At 38.4% G+C, this 17475-nt stretch overlaps 1 protein-coding gene across 2 annotated transcripts in view; it reads left to right on the forward strand.

The window, feature by feature from the left end:
* Positions 1–4169: 4169 nt before the first annotated feature.
* The window catches only part of LOC128656087 (alpha-1,4-N-acetylglucosaminyltransferase-like), a 116404-nt gene continuing 103098 nt past the window's right edge, over positions 4170–17475 (forward strand). Inside the window, exon 1 of one of the 2 annotated variants that reach the window (XM_053709774.1) lies at positions 4170–4310. The gene's annotated coding sequence lies outside the window, so the exon portion shown is untranslated. Of the gene's footprint in view, positions 4311–8549; positions 8601–17475 lie in introns of those variants that run through there. The other variant, XM_053709775.1, reaches the window with a different exon arrangement.

Here is a 17475-nt window from a genome sequence, read left to right on the forward strand (position 1 = left end):
TGCAATTAATGATATGAGGTGGAATAGTGCAATACTAACATGTCTCAGAGTAACACAGGCCACAAGTCACATGTAGAGTTTTTAGTAAATGGACACTATAGCCATCACAATACGTTTAGCTCAGAAAGCAGGTTCTGTGCCTACATCAGGCTAAAGTAAATTGTGTGACCATAGTGTCACTTAAAGAACACATTTTTTCCATCATTGATATGTACACATAGCTATTGTATGAAACACATACCTGTATACTGTGCAGATTAAAATCCCTCATATCACAAATCACATTGTGCACATGCATGTTATAGAGTTTGACATGAGAATGAGTATAAGCCCTAGCATGTATCAATGTACATTGTATGCCCACATGGACATATATATGACTGTACTAATCCCTCTCATCATTTGACTCCTCCACAGAACCTCCTGTCACCAGGATTCAAACAGGCATGCCGCCACCTCCACCACCACCAGTCACAGGCATGCAGCCACCACCACCAGTCTTCAGGCAACAACGTGAACATTATGCTCCCAGGCATGAGCAGGGTTGGATGGCTTCAGTAGAGGACCCGGAAGTGATATTGACATATGACCCCTGGCCAGAGGAATTTTCTTCTTTTGGCTTTGAGGGGGAGCCAAATCAGCCACAAAGGGTCCATGTCTTTACCCCCCCCCCAACGCAATATCAGGGCAGTCATGGATTTTACACACAAGGTATGTCACAAGAAGTGAAAACTGGACAAGCTGAGTGGTCACACACTGGTCATCAATGGGACTACCAATCAACCCTGAGAGCTCCACCATTCTCTTCCCTTGGGAGAGCTCCACCATCCTCTTCCCTTGAGAGAGCTTCACCATCCTCTTCCCTTGGGAGGGCTCCACTATCCTCTTCCCTTCGGAGAGCTCCACCATCTGCAGATGAGCATATAGCTGGAATTACTCAAGCACCAGCAGATGCAGCTGAGGATGTCCCACCAGCAGATGCAGCTGAGGATGTCCCACCAGCAGATGCATCTGAGGATGTCCCACCAGCAGATGCAGCTGAAGATGTCCCACAAGCACCAGCAGATGCAGCTGAAGATGTCCCCCAAGCACCAGCAGATGCAGCTGAACCTGCACCTCAAGCACCTAGAAGCCCTGCTGCTCAAGAGCCTGTGAATGCACTGTATTCTCCCCTGGGTGAGGAATACATTTCACTCCAGAGGAGGCTTATAACAAGCTTCAAGAGCAGACAAAGGGGCCAACAGAGGTTTCACAGGAGCCAAGGGAGGTTACTCAAGCATAGCATAGAGCTGCAGAGGGACATGGCAGCATCATTAAATGGAATTGTACAAAACCAGTCACAGATCATGATAATTCTGTCTGATATGCAGATGCAGATGGACAATAGATGGCGGGAACAAAATCAACTCTTGGGTGTGTTGGTTGAGCACTTTACACACCAGCAGGACACTGCCTCCAGCCTATCATCTGTCGCCAGCACACCAGCAGAAACACCTCAGCCCCCTCATCCAAGAAGCCTAAAAAGAAATAAATATTCTTATAGTTCACCATAAATCTTGTCCTCTGTTATTTACCATATAATTGTCATCCACATCTATGTGAGGTGTGTTTTAGTACACTAATATTGTGTAAACATATAATAAGACCTGTGTGGAAATGGCCCAAAAAAGGTAATATTATCCTGTTTATGACATATTCTTGTACTATAACTCACATCCACAATAGTTGTTTATGAAGGGTACATATAGTAATATTCACTTGTAAGATGTAAATCAATGTATCTCACATCCAATATAAATTGACACATTGGTATATATAGTAGTGATGTTACTGATAGGGTGGGCATTATCAGGTGTTTTAAGTCTTCAGGTGAGAGGTTGTGGTGCCTGTGATTGGTTTGACACAATTGCAAAGAGGCAGCCTTCAAGAAGGTCTTAGAAATGATCATATGAGCCATCCTAGGTTTTGCTTTCAACTAAGAATACCAAGAGAACAAAGCAAGTGTTCTAATTAAATCTGAAAGTAGATTGAAATAACATGCCCTATTTAAAAGAAGAAGGTTTTCTTTGGACTTGACTGTCCCTTTATATATTTTGGCATCAGTGCCAAGCTGTGTTAGCATTAGAATAAATTACACTCCAGTGGGTTCTAAAGAGATGAAGGTAATCCAATTTAAAGTAAATAAGCAAGTATATGTCCACAATGTGATAAAGTACCTACAAGCTCAATCCATTTGATTATGTTGTGGCTTGAAACTATTTCAAATACACAAATAAACCTTAAAAAAAGAAATATCATTGTATACTGTCCCTTTAACCTTGAGATGCTGCTTAAATGTATGTGTTTGTTAAGGCTTCCAGGGAGCTACGTTGTTTTTTTAGTCAGTGCAAGGGTTCCTGTGCCTGCAATTTGTGGCGAGATGAGAATGGAGTAGATTTTCAGAAATCTGTGCGCGTAAGTCCTTACGCTGTATATTGGATACCAAATTGCGGGTATTTCTATGTTAGTGTATGGGTAAAAAAAATACGACCGAAGGGTGAAATATACGCTTGTAACTTGTATGCTACGCCGTATATGTGATATCAAAATTGCACAAAATCTGGCGTCGCTGGCTTTTGCGGGCGACGCTGCAAATCGGATGGGGCCCCTGATTCTGCACAATTTTACAGAAAAAAAAAACTGACACAGGCACACACCAATGCACTGGTCAAAAAAAGTACAAATGACTGGAAGATGGTTAATGTTTCATATACTAACACCTCCATATGATATGGTTACAGTGGATTGGACAAGTCTGTTTGGGATTTAATGCCTAACTTTGCTGGATCTCACATCGATCATTTACTGATGCTCTGTCAGGATTGGACATGGGGAATTGTCCACTTTAAGGAATGGATAATATTTTATATGTGGTGGTTTTTTGTTTTTTTTGTTGGTTTTTTTTTAAACAGACTTAACAGGTGCTACAACTATCTGCATATGGGAGTTGAATATATGACATAAACTCAAAGCTAGGGGCAGTCCGCTCACTTCTCATGTTGCTTAACTATTACATGAATAATTGATCTATCTAGTGTATCTGCAGCATCAAGGTACAATTTCCTTATTTGACCTAAATATAATACAATGGTTTAAGAATTAACATCTTAATCTCTCTTTTTACAAAACCCAATTTCATGTGTGCTATAATCTAATTATTATGTTTCATTATACTTTGTACTGATTCTAAATGATCTTTTCTTTATTTAAGATTCTGTTTTCTTTCCCTCACTTTACAGGACTCAATTTAACACTGTTCAAAATACTTTTTATGTGAAGCAGAAGCTAAGAAATGTTTGTTCTTTTTTAGTAGAGCTTATAATTAAAATGTATCACATGGGATTGTGCTATAAAGTAGAATATGAATATGTGCATGTTTTTGATTCTGTACCAACTGAAAAGTTTATCATAAAATCTACTTGCAAGTATTCCATAGTTTGATATATATATATATATATATATACTATCCTTCCTTCACCTCCCCATCGGTGCAAATGTCCTGGTTTGTAGAAACAATCCCAGCTCCACCCACTTCATGCCCTGGCAGTGCCTAACCTCATCCTAACATGCCCCAGTCCAGCCCATGGTACGCTTCTTTGCCCCACCCTTCTAACAGCAGCTCTGCCAACTAAACATCCTCAAAAGTCCTTGTAATGAAAGCTTGAAATACTGGAACATATGCTGATTTGTGCTATGATATAACTATTTAGAAAAGGGCTGCTGGCAATGGAGTGTGATATAAGCACCTACATAGGCATATCACAAAGGCACTGATTGAGCAGTATTTTTGTAAAAGACAGCTGGTGACCCTAATAGAAATTTAACAGAATGAAATGGTGGATATATTTTTGTAATGCTATAAAATGCATTTTTATTTTTTAAGCAAGGGAGCAAAGACTAATGAAATTCCTTTGAAGGGTGACTCCAATTTATTGTGGGGCTGCTAAAGTCCACAAAACAATTTTTTTTTTTTTTTTGTGGTTAAATACAAAAAACAAATCATTCCCTTTTGAATGCCCCCTAAAAAAATGCTTTTAGGAATGGATTATATTATATTTGTGTTTTTTTTTTTTTGCTTGTTTTTTAGCAAGGTTATCTGTTTATGCTGTTCAGTTCACTTTAATAAACAGACTTAACAGGTGCTACAACTATCTGCATATGGGAGTTGAATATATGACATAAACTGAAAGCTAGGGGCAGTCAGATCACGTCTCATGTTGCTTAACTATTACATGAATAATTGATCTACCTAGTGTATCTGCAGCATCAAGGTACGATTTCCTTATTTTACCTAAATATAATACAATGATTTAAGAATTAACATCTTAATCTCTCTTTTACAAAACTCAATTTCCTTTGTGCTATTATCTAATTATTATGTTTCATTATACTTTTTACTGATTCTAAATGATCTTTTCTTTATTTAAGATTCTGTTTTCTTTCCCTCACTTTACAGGACTCAATTTAACACTGTTCAATATACTTTTTATGTGAAGCAGAAGCTAAGAAATGTTTGTTCTTTTTTAAAAGCCTAGTAGAATTTATAATTAAAATGTATCACATGGGATTGTGCTATAAAGTGGAATATGAATATTTGTATGTTTTTGATTCTGTACTAACTGAAAAGAAAAAATATTCCATAGTTTGATATATATATATATATATATATATATATATATATATATATATATAACACACAGATAAATATATGTTCTGTTATATATATATATATATATATATATATATATATATTATTATTTTTTTTTTTTAAATAAATACATTTGTGTGTGTGTGTGTAGCGTGGAGGTGCCCACATAATTATTTTTGATGTATTTATTCCTTTTTATGACATGTCCCCATTTTAACTGTACAAATTCAAACCCTTTGTGTTTCTCAATAGTAGATACTTACATTACTGCTTATATAACCTGACTTTTTATGGTGTGTCATTAGTTATCCAATACTTCCCTTCTGTACATACATAAATACGCACACACACAGGTACAAATCACAAAATCCGTAATTCCAAAATCCAGACTTTCATTAATATGTTTTTTAAATAAAAATTATGATTACAATTTTTCCCTGACAGTAAGTCCCAATCTTCTCTTCCTGTGTTTTTTGTGTTCTAAAATGCAAATAAATTATAGTCTATATTTTTTAAAACAACAACTATTACCATCCTGATTACAGTACGTACTATCTTTCTTATAGTACTACGTATAAAAGTACTAAAGGCACTAAAAAGGATATAAAACTACCTTTAGGTTGCATGTATAAGATGTATTATGACATGTAATGAATACCTAAATGACATGATATATTGTTGTTTACACATCTAATCTCCACGCTGTCACATTTTAAAGATGCAAATACAGCAATATTCTGCAATCCAAACCTTTTCCAGCCCCAAGCAGCTTGGATATATGTATGTATGTATGTATGTGTGTGTCTTGTATATGTCTAGTGAAATGTGACATTTTACTATTATTTCACTGCATTAAATATATTTTAGTACTTCCTTGTAGCATTGCTTATAAAAATGCTCTGGTAAACTTGAAATTAAAAATAAAGTGTTAATATATTATGGGCAAAATCACAATGCTACAGATGAAAGAAGTTAATTTAAGATTTTTTTTTTTAATGCCATTTAAATTTTTATATAAGATACTCAACTAAGTATAACACTTTGTAGATAAGTAGGTGTTTCATTTCCATAATGAAGGATGGACTGGAAGAGAAAGGGTGTCATTAACTACCACATTTTGCACTTCTGGTAGGGATGGGCGAATGTGCTGAAAGTGTAATTAATTTGGTAGAACCAATAATCCTGTGGACATTCGTTTTGGACAATCGAATGTTGATAAGAATGACATTTTTCGAATGTTGCAAAACATTCCTAACTTCTGGTACTGTCATAGTGGCACCATTGGCATTCACAAACATTTGCCCATGGATTGATGGTCATAAAAATAAAAGGTCCTAATATAATATGACTGTATGCAAACGAAGGGTAAAGATGTCATAAGTTTGCAGTCTTCAGCCTGTTTTTTCAAGGTTCTCTTGCAGCTCTTTTCGTAAGTGCTAAACAACACTATTGAGGAAAATATCTTGTTATGATAATGCAATTGGGTTTTAGTATATGGATTTTTTATGCAAAAAAGCTTATCACTTCAACAAGGGCATTGTCTGGCAAATGCCCTTTACAGTAGGTTTAAGTGTTAGTTTAGGGGTTTTTTAGGTTTGGGCTTTTTTTTTAAGGGGACTGATTTTAGGATGTCTTACTTTTTTTTTTTAGTAATGTATTTTTTATTTTGGTATGTTTTTGGATTTTTTAAAGGTTTTTTTTGCACCCACAAGAAATCAAGGAGCCCAGTACAGTCGCAGGCTATGGTCCAACAGCAAAAGTACATATGCAGCTTTTAAATTGAAGTTTAACTGACTGCAGCAAAATAGAACTGTTTTTTTTTGCAGCTACAAAAAAATCAAGGGGCAAGCCAAATACAGTCTCATGCTTTGGCCCGCAGCAAAAGTATATGTGCAACTATTAAATTAAAGTTTAACTGACTGTAATAAAAAAATGTTTTCTGCATACAAAGGGTTGAATTTGAATTCTATTTTTTTTGCACCCCCAAAAAAGCAATGAGCCCAGTGCAGTCACAGGCTATGGTTCCACAGCCAATGCATATGTGCAGCTTTTAAATTAAAGATTAACTGACTGTAAAAAAACAGAACTAGTTGTCTGCACACATTGAGTTAACATTTTTATTTTAAATTTGTTTGCATTCCCAAAAAAGCAGTGAGCCCAGTACAGTCACAGGCTATGGCTCCACAGCAAAATTATAATGCAGCTTTTAAATTAAATTTTAATTGACTGCAATAAAATAAAAATGGTTTTCTGCATACAAAGGGTTAAAGTTAAATTCTCTTTTTTTTTTTGTCCCCCCCAAAAAAGCAGTGAGCCCAGTACAGTCACAGGCTATGGCTCCACAACAAAAGGATAATGCAGCTTTTAAATTCAAGTTTAATTGAGTGCGATAAAATAAAAATGGTTTTCTACACACAAAGGGTTAAAGTGTAACTTTACTTTTTTTGCATCACTAAAAAATCAAAGAGGACAGAACAGTTGCAGGCTATGCCCCCCCCCCCCCCCCCATCTAAAGATAGTGCAGTTTTAAATTAAAGTTTTACTGAGTACAGTAAAATAGAACTGGTTTTCACACAATGGGGTCAATATACCAATTGATTTGCTGTAGCTGTCGGCATTTATCATTGCACAAGCATTTCTAGGGAAATGCTTGTGCAATGCACTCCCGAAAAATCAAGGAGAACAGTGCAGTTGCAGTCTGTGTCTCCGCAGCAAAAGTATACACAAAGTATTTATATTAAAGTTTAACTGACTGCAATAAAATAGAATTCATTTTCTGCACACAAAGGGTTAAAGATGTATACAAAAAAATTTAGCACACCCAAAACAGCAAGTAGCAAGCCCAATACAGTTGCAAGCTACAACCCCACAGTAAACATAAAAGTGCAGCTTTTAAATTAAAGTTTTGCAATAAAATAGAAAAAAATCTGAACACAAAGGATGAAACTAAGTTTTTTCTTTTATAAAAATAATGGCAGCAGCAATCACACAGCTATTATCCACTGCCATAACGTAAGTTACAACTCTTTTACACTAAAACAAAGAAAAAGTTATAATGCCCTGGTCCCCAGAGTGAAAGTAAAAATAAATAAGTCTGAAGTGTGCATTGCTTTGCAAGAAAAAAATCTTATTCTGCACAATTTTACAGAAAAAAAAAAAACAGCACAGCAAACTGAAACAGGCACGCACCACTGCACTGGTCAAAAAAAGTACAAATAACTGGAAGATGGTTATGGTTAATGTTCCGTATTCTAGCACCTCCATATGATATGGTTACAGTGGATTGGACAAGTCTGTTTGGGATTTAAAGGGACATGACAACCACATTTTTTCTTTCATGATTTAGAAAGATAATGCATTTTTAAACATCTTTCTAATTTACTTCTATTATCTAATATGTGTTATTCTCTTGATATTCTTTGCTGAAAAGCATATCTAGATATGCTCAGTAGCTGCTGATTGGTTGCTGCACATAGAAGCCTCATGTGATTGGCTCACCCATGTGCATTGCTTTTTCTTCAAATAAGGATATCTAAAAAATGAAGCAAAATAAATAATAGAAGTAAATTGCAATGTTGTTTAAATTTGTATGTTCTATCTGAATCATGAAAGAAAGATTTTGGGTTTAGTGGCCCTTTAATGCCTAACTTTGCTGGATCTCACATCGATCATTTACTGATGCTCTGTCAGGATTGGACATGGGGAATTGTACACTTCAAGGAATGGTTATATTTTATTTGTTGTGGGGTTTTTTTGTGTTTGTTTTAAACAGACTTAACAGATGCTACAACTATCTGCATATGGGAGTTAAATATATGACATAAACTCAAAGCTAGGGGCAGTCCGTTCACTTCTCAAGTTGCTTAACTACTACATGAATAATTGATCTACCTAGTGTTTCTGCAGCATCAAGGTACGATTTCCTTATTTGACCTAAATATAATACAATGATTTAAAAATTAACATCTTAAAGGGACATGAAACCTAAATTTTTTCTTTCATGATTTAGAAAGAACATGCAGTTTTAAACAACTTTCTAATTTACTTCTATTATCTAATTTGCTTCATTCTCTTGATATTCTTAGCTGAAAAGCATATCTAGATAGGCGCAGTAGCTGCTGATTGGTTGCTGCACATAGATGCCTCCTGTGATTGGCTCTCCCATGTGCATTGCTCTTTCTTCAACAAAGGATATCTAAAACATGAACCAAATTAGATAATAGAAGTAAATTGGAAAGTTGTTTAAAATTGTATTCTGTATCTGAATCATGAAAGAAAAAATTTGGGTTTAGTGTCCCTTTAATCTTTCTTTTTACAAAACCCAATTTAATTTGTGCTTTAATCTAATTATTATGTTTCATTATACTTTTTACTGATTCTAAATGATCTTTTCGTTATTAAAGATTCTGTTTTCTTTCCCTCACTTTACAGGACTCAATTTAACACTTTTCAATATACTTTTTATGTGAAGCAGAAGCTAAGAAATGTTTGTTATTTTTTAAAACCCTAGTAGAACTTATAATTAAAATGTATCACATGGGAATGTGCTATAAAGTGGAATATGAATATGTGTATGTTTTTGATTCTGTACTAACTGAAAAATTTATAATAAAATCTACATGAAAATATTCCATAGTTTGAGATATATATATATATATATATATATATATATATATATATATATATATATATACAGGTGGCCCTCGTTTTACAATGGTTCAATTTACACCGTTTCAGAATAACAACCTTTTTTTCCAGTCATGTGACTGCTATTGAAAAGCATTGAGAAGCAGTGCATTTATTAAAATAGCCAGTAGGTGGAGCTGTCCTCTTGTGTTGCAGCAAAGCCAAGCAAGCTGAAATTAATCAGTTTAACCAGACCTGAGCTATCAAGCAGATTTCAAAGGAACAAGATTTCCTGTCTATAATTCAGTCCAGATTGGAATGCATAAAAAGAACTGTTTGCAGAAAAATGTAAGTGAAGTCTGTGTTGTGATTAATTTATTAGGTTTCTAATGCTGTTTAGCAAATGTTTTTGTTCATTTAACTTAGTTTAATTATATATTCTGTGTTGTGTGATTTTTTTTATTAGTTTTATAATGCTGTTTAGCATTTAAAGTCTTCATTTCAAAGCTTTAAAAATAATGTATTAGGTGTTACTTATGACAATTTTGAGAGGGGCCTGGAACCTATCTCCCTCACTTCCCATTGACTTACATTATAAACTGGGATTCAATTTACAATGGTTTCGATTTACAACCATTCCTTCTGGAACCTAATACCGGCGTAAACTGAGGGCTACCTGTATATATATATATATATATATATATATATATAAAACACAGATAAATATGTGATCTGTGTTTTATATATATATATATATATATATTTATTTTTTTATTTTTATTTTTTTAAATCTGTGTGTGTGTGTAGCGTGGAGGTGCCCACATAATTATTTTTAATATATTTATTCCTTTTTATGACATGTCCCCATTTTAACTGTACAAATTCAAACTCTTTGTGTTTCTCAATAGTAGCTACTTAGTTACAGGACATTACTGCTTATATAACCTGACTTTTTATGGTGTGTCATTAGTTATCCAATACTTCCCTTCTGTACATGCATTAATCCACACAGACAGGTACAAATCACAAAATCCGTAATTCCAAAATCCAGACTTTCATTAATATGTTTTTTAAATAAAAATTATGATTACAATTTTTCCCTGACAGTAAGTCCCAATCTTCTCTTCCTGTGTTTTTTGTGTTCTAAAATGCAAATAAATTATAGTCTATATTTATTTAAAACAACAACTATTACCATTCTGATTATAGTAATGTACTATCTTTCTTATAGTACTACGCATAAAAGTACTAAAAGCACTAAAAAGGATATAAAACTACCTTTAGGTTGCATGTATAAGATGTATTATGACATGTAATGAATACCTAAATGACATGATATATTGTTGTTTACACATCTAATCTCCACGCTGTCACATTTTAAAGATGCAAATACAGCAATATTCTGCAATGCAACCTTTTCCAGCCCCAAGCAGCTTGGATATATGTATGTATGTATGTATGTGTGTGTCTTGTATATGTCTAGTGAAATGTGACATTTTACTATTATTTCACTGCATTAAATATATTTTAGTACTTCCTTGTAGCATTGCTTATAAAAATGCTCTGGTAAACTTGAAATTAAAAATAAAGGGCCCGATCCGATATGCAGTGTCGCCCGCAACAGCCGACAACGCCATATTTTGCGCTGGTTTGGTATCACACATCCCTACAAACTTCCACAAACCCCTGCAAACATCCTTTACTAATTGACCCTAGGATTAGGAACGGATCAACCTGACAAAAACACAACCTGAGTTCCTATCTAAGCAGACGCTATTGAGACGCCAACAGTACTGAGGCTACACGCTGGGACATTGCTGACACGGAGTCCTGCGCATCATAGGCCTGCTGCAGCTGGTGGCCCTCAAAGGATCCTTCTCCTCTCCAGCCTGACACCGGACCTCCAGGCCCCCAGTAGGGCCCACGCAGAGCACAACACCTAAAGCGACCAGCCGCAGGACAAGCTACCTGGTAACCGGAGGCTCCCCCGCTCAGACCACTGCCCTGACTACCGCCGCTTAGCATAAGAGGTGAGAAGCCCGCACCACACACACACAACTCACAACTTACTACTGCGCGGGGAATTCATTCTGACCCCTCACTCGTCCAGACATCTGACCCGGGGGCTTCCCGCTGCAGAACTGGGCCACGATAACGGTCCCTTTTTTCTTGGCGCAAATAGACGCCATTTTGCCTCGCCACATCTTTAAGTGCTAGAAAGGGAAACAAAAACCCTACGATCCCTTACTAAGTCCCTTGTTATCGGTTTAGAGCAGGGAAATTGAGGAACGCTTCTCACCTTTGTACACTAAACCACTTCAACTTGTAAGATCCTAGACTTTGAGAGGAATTGAGCTGGGGGAATAAGGAGTGATAACTCCATTGCTCGCAGCAGTGCTAAACTGAAACTGTCTCAACCAGCACTAGCCCCATTATTCCTACTGGTACTGTCCCTGTTCTTTTTCCTCCCACCTGCATAGTGCTGGGGATAGTTTGATACTGAGAGGAAGGAGAAAGAGAAATATTAAACATTTCTAAGAGAAAGAGAGGAAGTGGTAAGAGAGAAATTAGGAAGAAAAGGAGAGAGAGGAGAGAGAGAAAGATAGAGATAAAAAGAGGGGAAGTGTAAAGGAACCTGAATTCTGATATCAGACCAGGAACAACAGCTACTGGGCACTCATTTCAGTACCAAATCCACCCTCCCCCCCTTTCTGGGGAGACTCCATTACGACTTAGCCTCAAATTTAAAATATCTGAAACAAATCCCTCCAGAAGGACAGTTACTCCTTACAAGAACAGGGAGCAAGCACAAATACTAGGACGCCCATCGTTAGCACCTCCCCCCCTCCCCCCTTTCCTACAGCTGTACCTAGCTGTGGGTCATACCCACCTTCCCTCTTCCAGACTCGCCCGGAGGTGGCAACTCCCCTGGAGGGGGGTAACTTCTGAAGACCCATCCTGCTACCCTGACAAGGATCTCACCCTCTGAGTACCTTTTACTAATAATTGTACCACTGTGCCACACTTGGGTAACATATCTGGCACACAACCAATGAGACTTTCACTGTTTCTGCCACAGTAACCCCAGAGCAAAATGCAGGGCTAGACCCTCAATCATGTGAGGTGCCAACTTAAGCTCCCCCAGGTTGCATTCCTAGAGCAGAGTATTCATCTCCTCTTGTCTACTTGGCACAATCCGGTAAACGAAAACCAAAGCACCAGGAAATTCCTAAAAGGACCCTAACAGACCACTGCCACAGCAAAAACACCTCTGACACTGACCTCTCAGAGGAAGACTCGAGAGACTCTAACCTCTCACTACACAGATGCCTGAAAGACGACAATCTATCTAAAGACAGAACAGCACTCTCTCAGTCAACTTTTTTCGAGTCTATCAAGACCTTATCAGACAAAATGGATACCCACTATTCCTCCATTCGACAAGATCTCCGCCAATCAGTCAGTGATTTGAAGAGGGAGATCTCTACATTAGGAGAAAGAACAGAAACCCTGGAAAAAAAACATGAAGAGCTGGCTGTAGATCACACCAACCTCCTTGCATATTCCCAGAGCCTAGCAGAGCAGATCTCTGAGTTAGAAGTCAAAATGGCAGACCTGGAGGACATATCCCATAGGAACAACTTGAGAATCAGAGGAATAACAGAGGAAATACCATCAGCGGATCTCAACAGTTATCTCTCTTTAAATGCATACTAGGTCCAATTCCTGTCTCAGATCTCCTAATTGACAATGCCCACAGAGCCTTACGCTCCCGCAATTCACCATCTGATGCCCCAAGAGATGTAATTATAAGACTCCACTACTATACGACAAAGGAGAAGATCCTCAGAGCATCCTTCACCAATAAGCCTCTTAACGAGCCTTACCAGAACTTACAAATTTTTCCGGATCTGTCTCTCCACACTCTAGCAAAAAGGAGATCCTTTCAACAGATGACACAAACCCTGAGACACCATAATATCAAATACAGATGGGGGTTCCCGGTAAAAATCTTCTTCAGACATGTTGAACAATCCTATACTATCTCGACCTTGGAACAAGGACTAAACATTTTGCACAACCTAGGCCTTGCACACCCTAGGGATCTCAAGACAAGACAGAAGAACACCCCCAAAGTCCTTAACTCTGCAGCTCCGGAATGGCATTCTCCAGCGGAGACCTCCCCTCCTCAGGAGGACAGTGACTTTGCTGGTCAACCCAGTCATTTGTGACAGTAACTTCTATCTCAGGTTATGGTTGCTGTCCTTACTCCCCCTGGAACTTCTAGCTGATACCAGAGCACACATACGGGTACTTCCCTTGACTGAAGGACTCATCCAGATAAACCCAAGAGCCTACATACGGGTACATAACTTACTCTCTTATGGCTCTAGGCTGTTTATTACATCTTCATGCTACATTATGTTGTACACTGTATTCCAAGCTGTCATTGCACTTTCTATTCATCCCTATGTTATAAGTTACTAGAGTAAATTCCTGCGGGCTGGCTCCCACTCCCCTCCCCCTTGCTCGGGGGGAGGGGACTCAAGCTCTCCTGCACAGAGATAATAGATACCATTCGCCTCTTACAAAAGACGATACTTAATATAATCAAGTGCAACATTTTATGCTAGCCTTCATATGCTATGTCCATTAAATGATATCTTACACCCTCTCCAGCTAGACCGAATTAAAAGATTCGACAAACACTCCATACTCCTACCTAGAGGAGCATAAGGGAGACGATTTGAAACTCATGTTTTTGATTTTCCCTATGTTTATGTTTCATAATATGCATATTTTTGTTGACTGATATGTTGGGTCTCTTCTTACATGCTCTCTCTCTTTCTAGAATTTAGGTAGTAATGGTGACATATGCATTATGTATATATTTTTATATCCATAGAGAGAATAGATCTAATACTGAGACTCGTCTTTAAGTTTTACTTTATATAGTTTGAATTGTTTAATATATTGTACTGCATATACGGGCTCTCCTTTCTATCTGGAGTTCAGTTAGTAACAATAACTCAATGACTTTGCTAAATGATTGTATAAGACAATCTTGAAGAATTCGACCACATAAGACACTACCCCCCTATCTTAGATACTCCCCCCTATACACATTACATCACAATACCACCCTCTGCAAATCATGCCCTCTTATATGAGGTCTTCTAGCTCCCGCTCTTATTCCCTGGCACAAATCAGCCTCACTATCTGCTATTCTCACACATATCATATGTCATAACCTGGGGGATACCCCCTTGTTTTGCACCTCCATCCCTCCGCAATTACATTCCTCACACCTGTTAACCATTAGCTATACCTTCTATTCATGCTCCAATTCTATCCACGTATACACACCCTGTACGCTAGACCGCTCAGTGGCCCAGAAACACACTTTATTTAAAGTAACGTGACATATTATAGGGCTCCTCCCTCCCCCCCACCCTCTCCCCCCAGCTTAATTCCTCTCTGCCAGTTTATTTATTTAAAGTTGCTCTCGTCCGCTGAATACCTCAGACCCCCCTTAAATCTCTCACACACTAGTTATTCATTATCTGAACTACGCTTGTAGCAGTACACAACACCTGCTGGCTGTCTCATCCCTAGATTCCCTGACCCGGGGGCACCCACCTCCCATCCACTTCCATCTCACACATACCTACCCTTCCCCCCTCTTCCCACCCCGCAACCATGAATGACATCAGACTTATTACCCTTAATACAAAAGGACTTAACTCCCCTTCAAAGCGCAGCCTCCTCAATACCTACCTCCATAAAAATAATATAGACATAGCTTTCATTCAGGAGACCCTCTGGACCTCCACCTCAGGGATCTCCCATACTACACGCCGCTATCCCATAGTACTTGAAGCCACATATTTCTTAGCATAAATGTTCAGTACGAACCATTATATACTGAATGCGATCCTGCCGCCAGATTTATCATTCTAGTCTGTAAGCTCAACAAACAACCAGTCACTCTCGTTAACCTGTATGCCCCTAACTCTAGGCAGTTTAGATTCCTCAGATCGCTTCTTCGATCTGTTTCCGCAGTAAAACAAGGGATACTCATTGCGGGTGGAGACTATAACTTACTTTGGGATATACACTTAGACAGAATCGGACCAAGCAATCATCACAGCAACAGAAACGTACATTCACTCTCCAAAGCCTTCCAGACCCTAATGGCACAGTACGATCTTTATGATATTTATAGATCGTTCCACCCACAGGAGAAAGACTTCACTTTTTATTCTGCTCCACATAAATTGCACTCCAGTATAGACTACTTCTTTTCAAATGCCACATTGCTTTCACAGGTATCCTATATCAAAATAACCATGATATCATGGTCAGACCATGATGCCCTACACTTACAGCTAGGCCCGTCCCTCTTTCCCAACTCCCCCCCTAGCTGGCGACTACAGGACTGGACAATTACTGTCCCAACCCTTAAAGTAGAATTACAATCCATAATCACGGATTACCTTAGCCTAAACGATAATCAGCAAACATCGATACAGTATTCATGGGCTGCACTTAAAGCAGTTATGAGAGGTTACCTTATACAGGCCGAGTCCACCGCCCGTTGGAGAAACAACACAACTCTCTCAGCCCTAAACATACAATTGAGACAATTAAGAACCTTACTGAGATCCCGGTACACCCCGTCAGTGAATCGTCAAATAGCAGACATCACTAATCAAATCTAACACCTAGAAATCCACAAAACACACAAACTACTAGAAAAGTTCAAAAGAATATACTACCACCAAAGCAATAAAGCTACTAGCCTATTAGCATTAAAACTTAAACATCAGACTGCCCAATCTCGCATCATGGCCATTCATGATCCGCAAGATAGACTAGTCTACTCCCCCTTGGATATAGGGAACTCATTTAAACAATTTTATCACACCCTGTATAATATAGAGGAATCACAAGACATGCAGGCTCACTCTATAGAGGAAATAGCCTCCTATTTGGAGACTATTTCTCTCCCCAGCCTCGACCCAGAAAAAGCTCAAATCCTGACAGCACTAGTCACATTAGTTGAAGTACAGAATGTTATACAATCCATGAAACTCGGGAAATCTCCTGGCCCAGACGGTTTCACCGCGAGATTTTATAAGGCCTTCCAACACTTACTCACTCCCATCCTCTGTAGACTCTGTCAGGAAACCATGAGTAGAGGCTCTTTCCTGGCAGAATATTTAGAAGCTACCATAGTAACAATCTTAAACCCAGGTAAACCACCAGATCAGTGCTCTAGCTACCGCCCAATCTCTCTATTAAACTTGGATACTAAAATCTATGCCAAATTATTAGCCAATAGACTCTCAGCAGTTGTCCCGTCTCTCATAGACCTTGACCAGGTGGGCTTCATCCCAAATAGAGAGGGCCCAGACGCGACAAGACGCATCCTGAACCTTCTACATTTTGCCTCGAATCAGCAGATTCCCCTTCTGGCCCTGTCCTTAGATGCCGAAAAGGCGTTTGACAGGGTCAGATGGGACTACTTATGGAAAACTATGGAATCCTTTCGAATTCCGGATCCATTCATACTTGCAGTCAATGCCCTCTACTCCAGCCCCTCAGCTAGGGTACGTGGAGTGGGGTTCCAGTCCTCCTCATTCACCATATCTAATGGCACTAGGCAGGGGTGCCCTTTGTCGCCCCTGCTGTTTGCCTTAGCTATCGAACCCTTAGCTCAGAGTATCAGAGAGGACTCATGAATATCAGGCCTCCATATTGGGACGCAGACTCACACCATTTCACTGTACGCAGACGACATCACCCTCTTGTTATCCTGAGTCCCAGGGACTCCCTCCCCCCTGTTTTTGAGATAATAGAAAACTTTGGTAAATTGAGTTATTACAAGCTTAATATTGTGAAAACAAAAGCACTTCCCATACACATTCCCTCTAAGGTCCTTGCCCGTCTGCAAAAGGAATACCATTTCCATTGGAATGAATCTACCCTTAAGATCTTGGGAATATCCCTTAGTCCAGACCCATCCATCACAATTACCCACAATTACTCGGATAGACTCCCAGAGTTCAGGAAACTGTTAGACACATGGGAATTCCGTGAAATTTCTTGGACTGGTCGCATTGCGGCGATAAAGATGTCCTTTCTTCCCAAAATCTCTT

The sequence above is a fragment of the Bombina bombina genome, chromosome 4 (assembly GCF_027579735.1).
Source record: "Bombina bombina isolate aBomBom1 chromosome 4, aBomBom1.pri, whole genome shotgun sequence".
In the NCBI taxonomy this organism is placed as follows: Eukaryota; Metazoa; Chordata; class Amphibia; order Anura; family Bombinatoridae; genus Bombina; species Bombina bombina.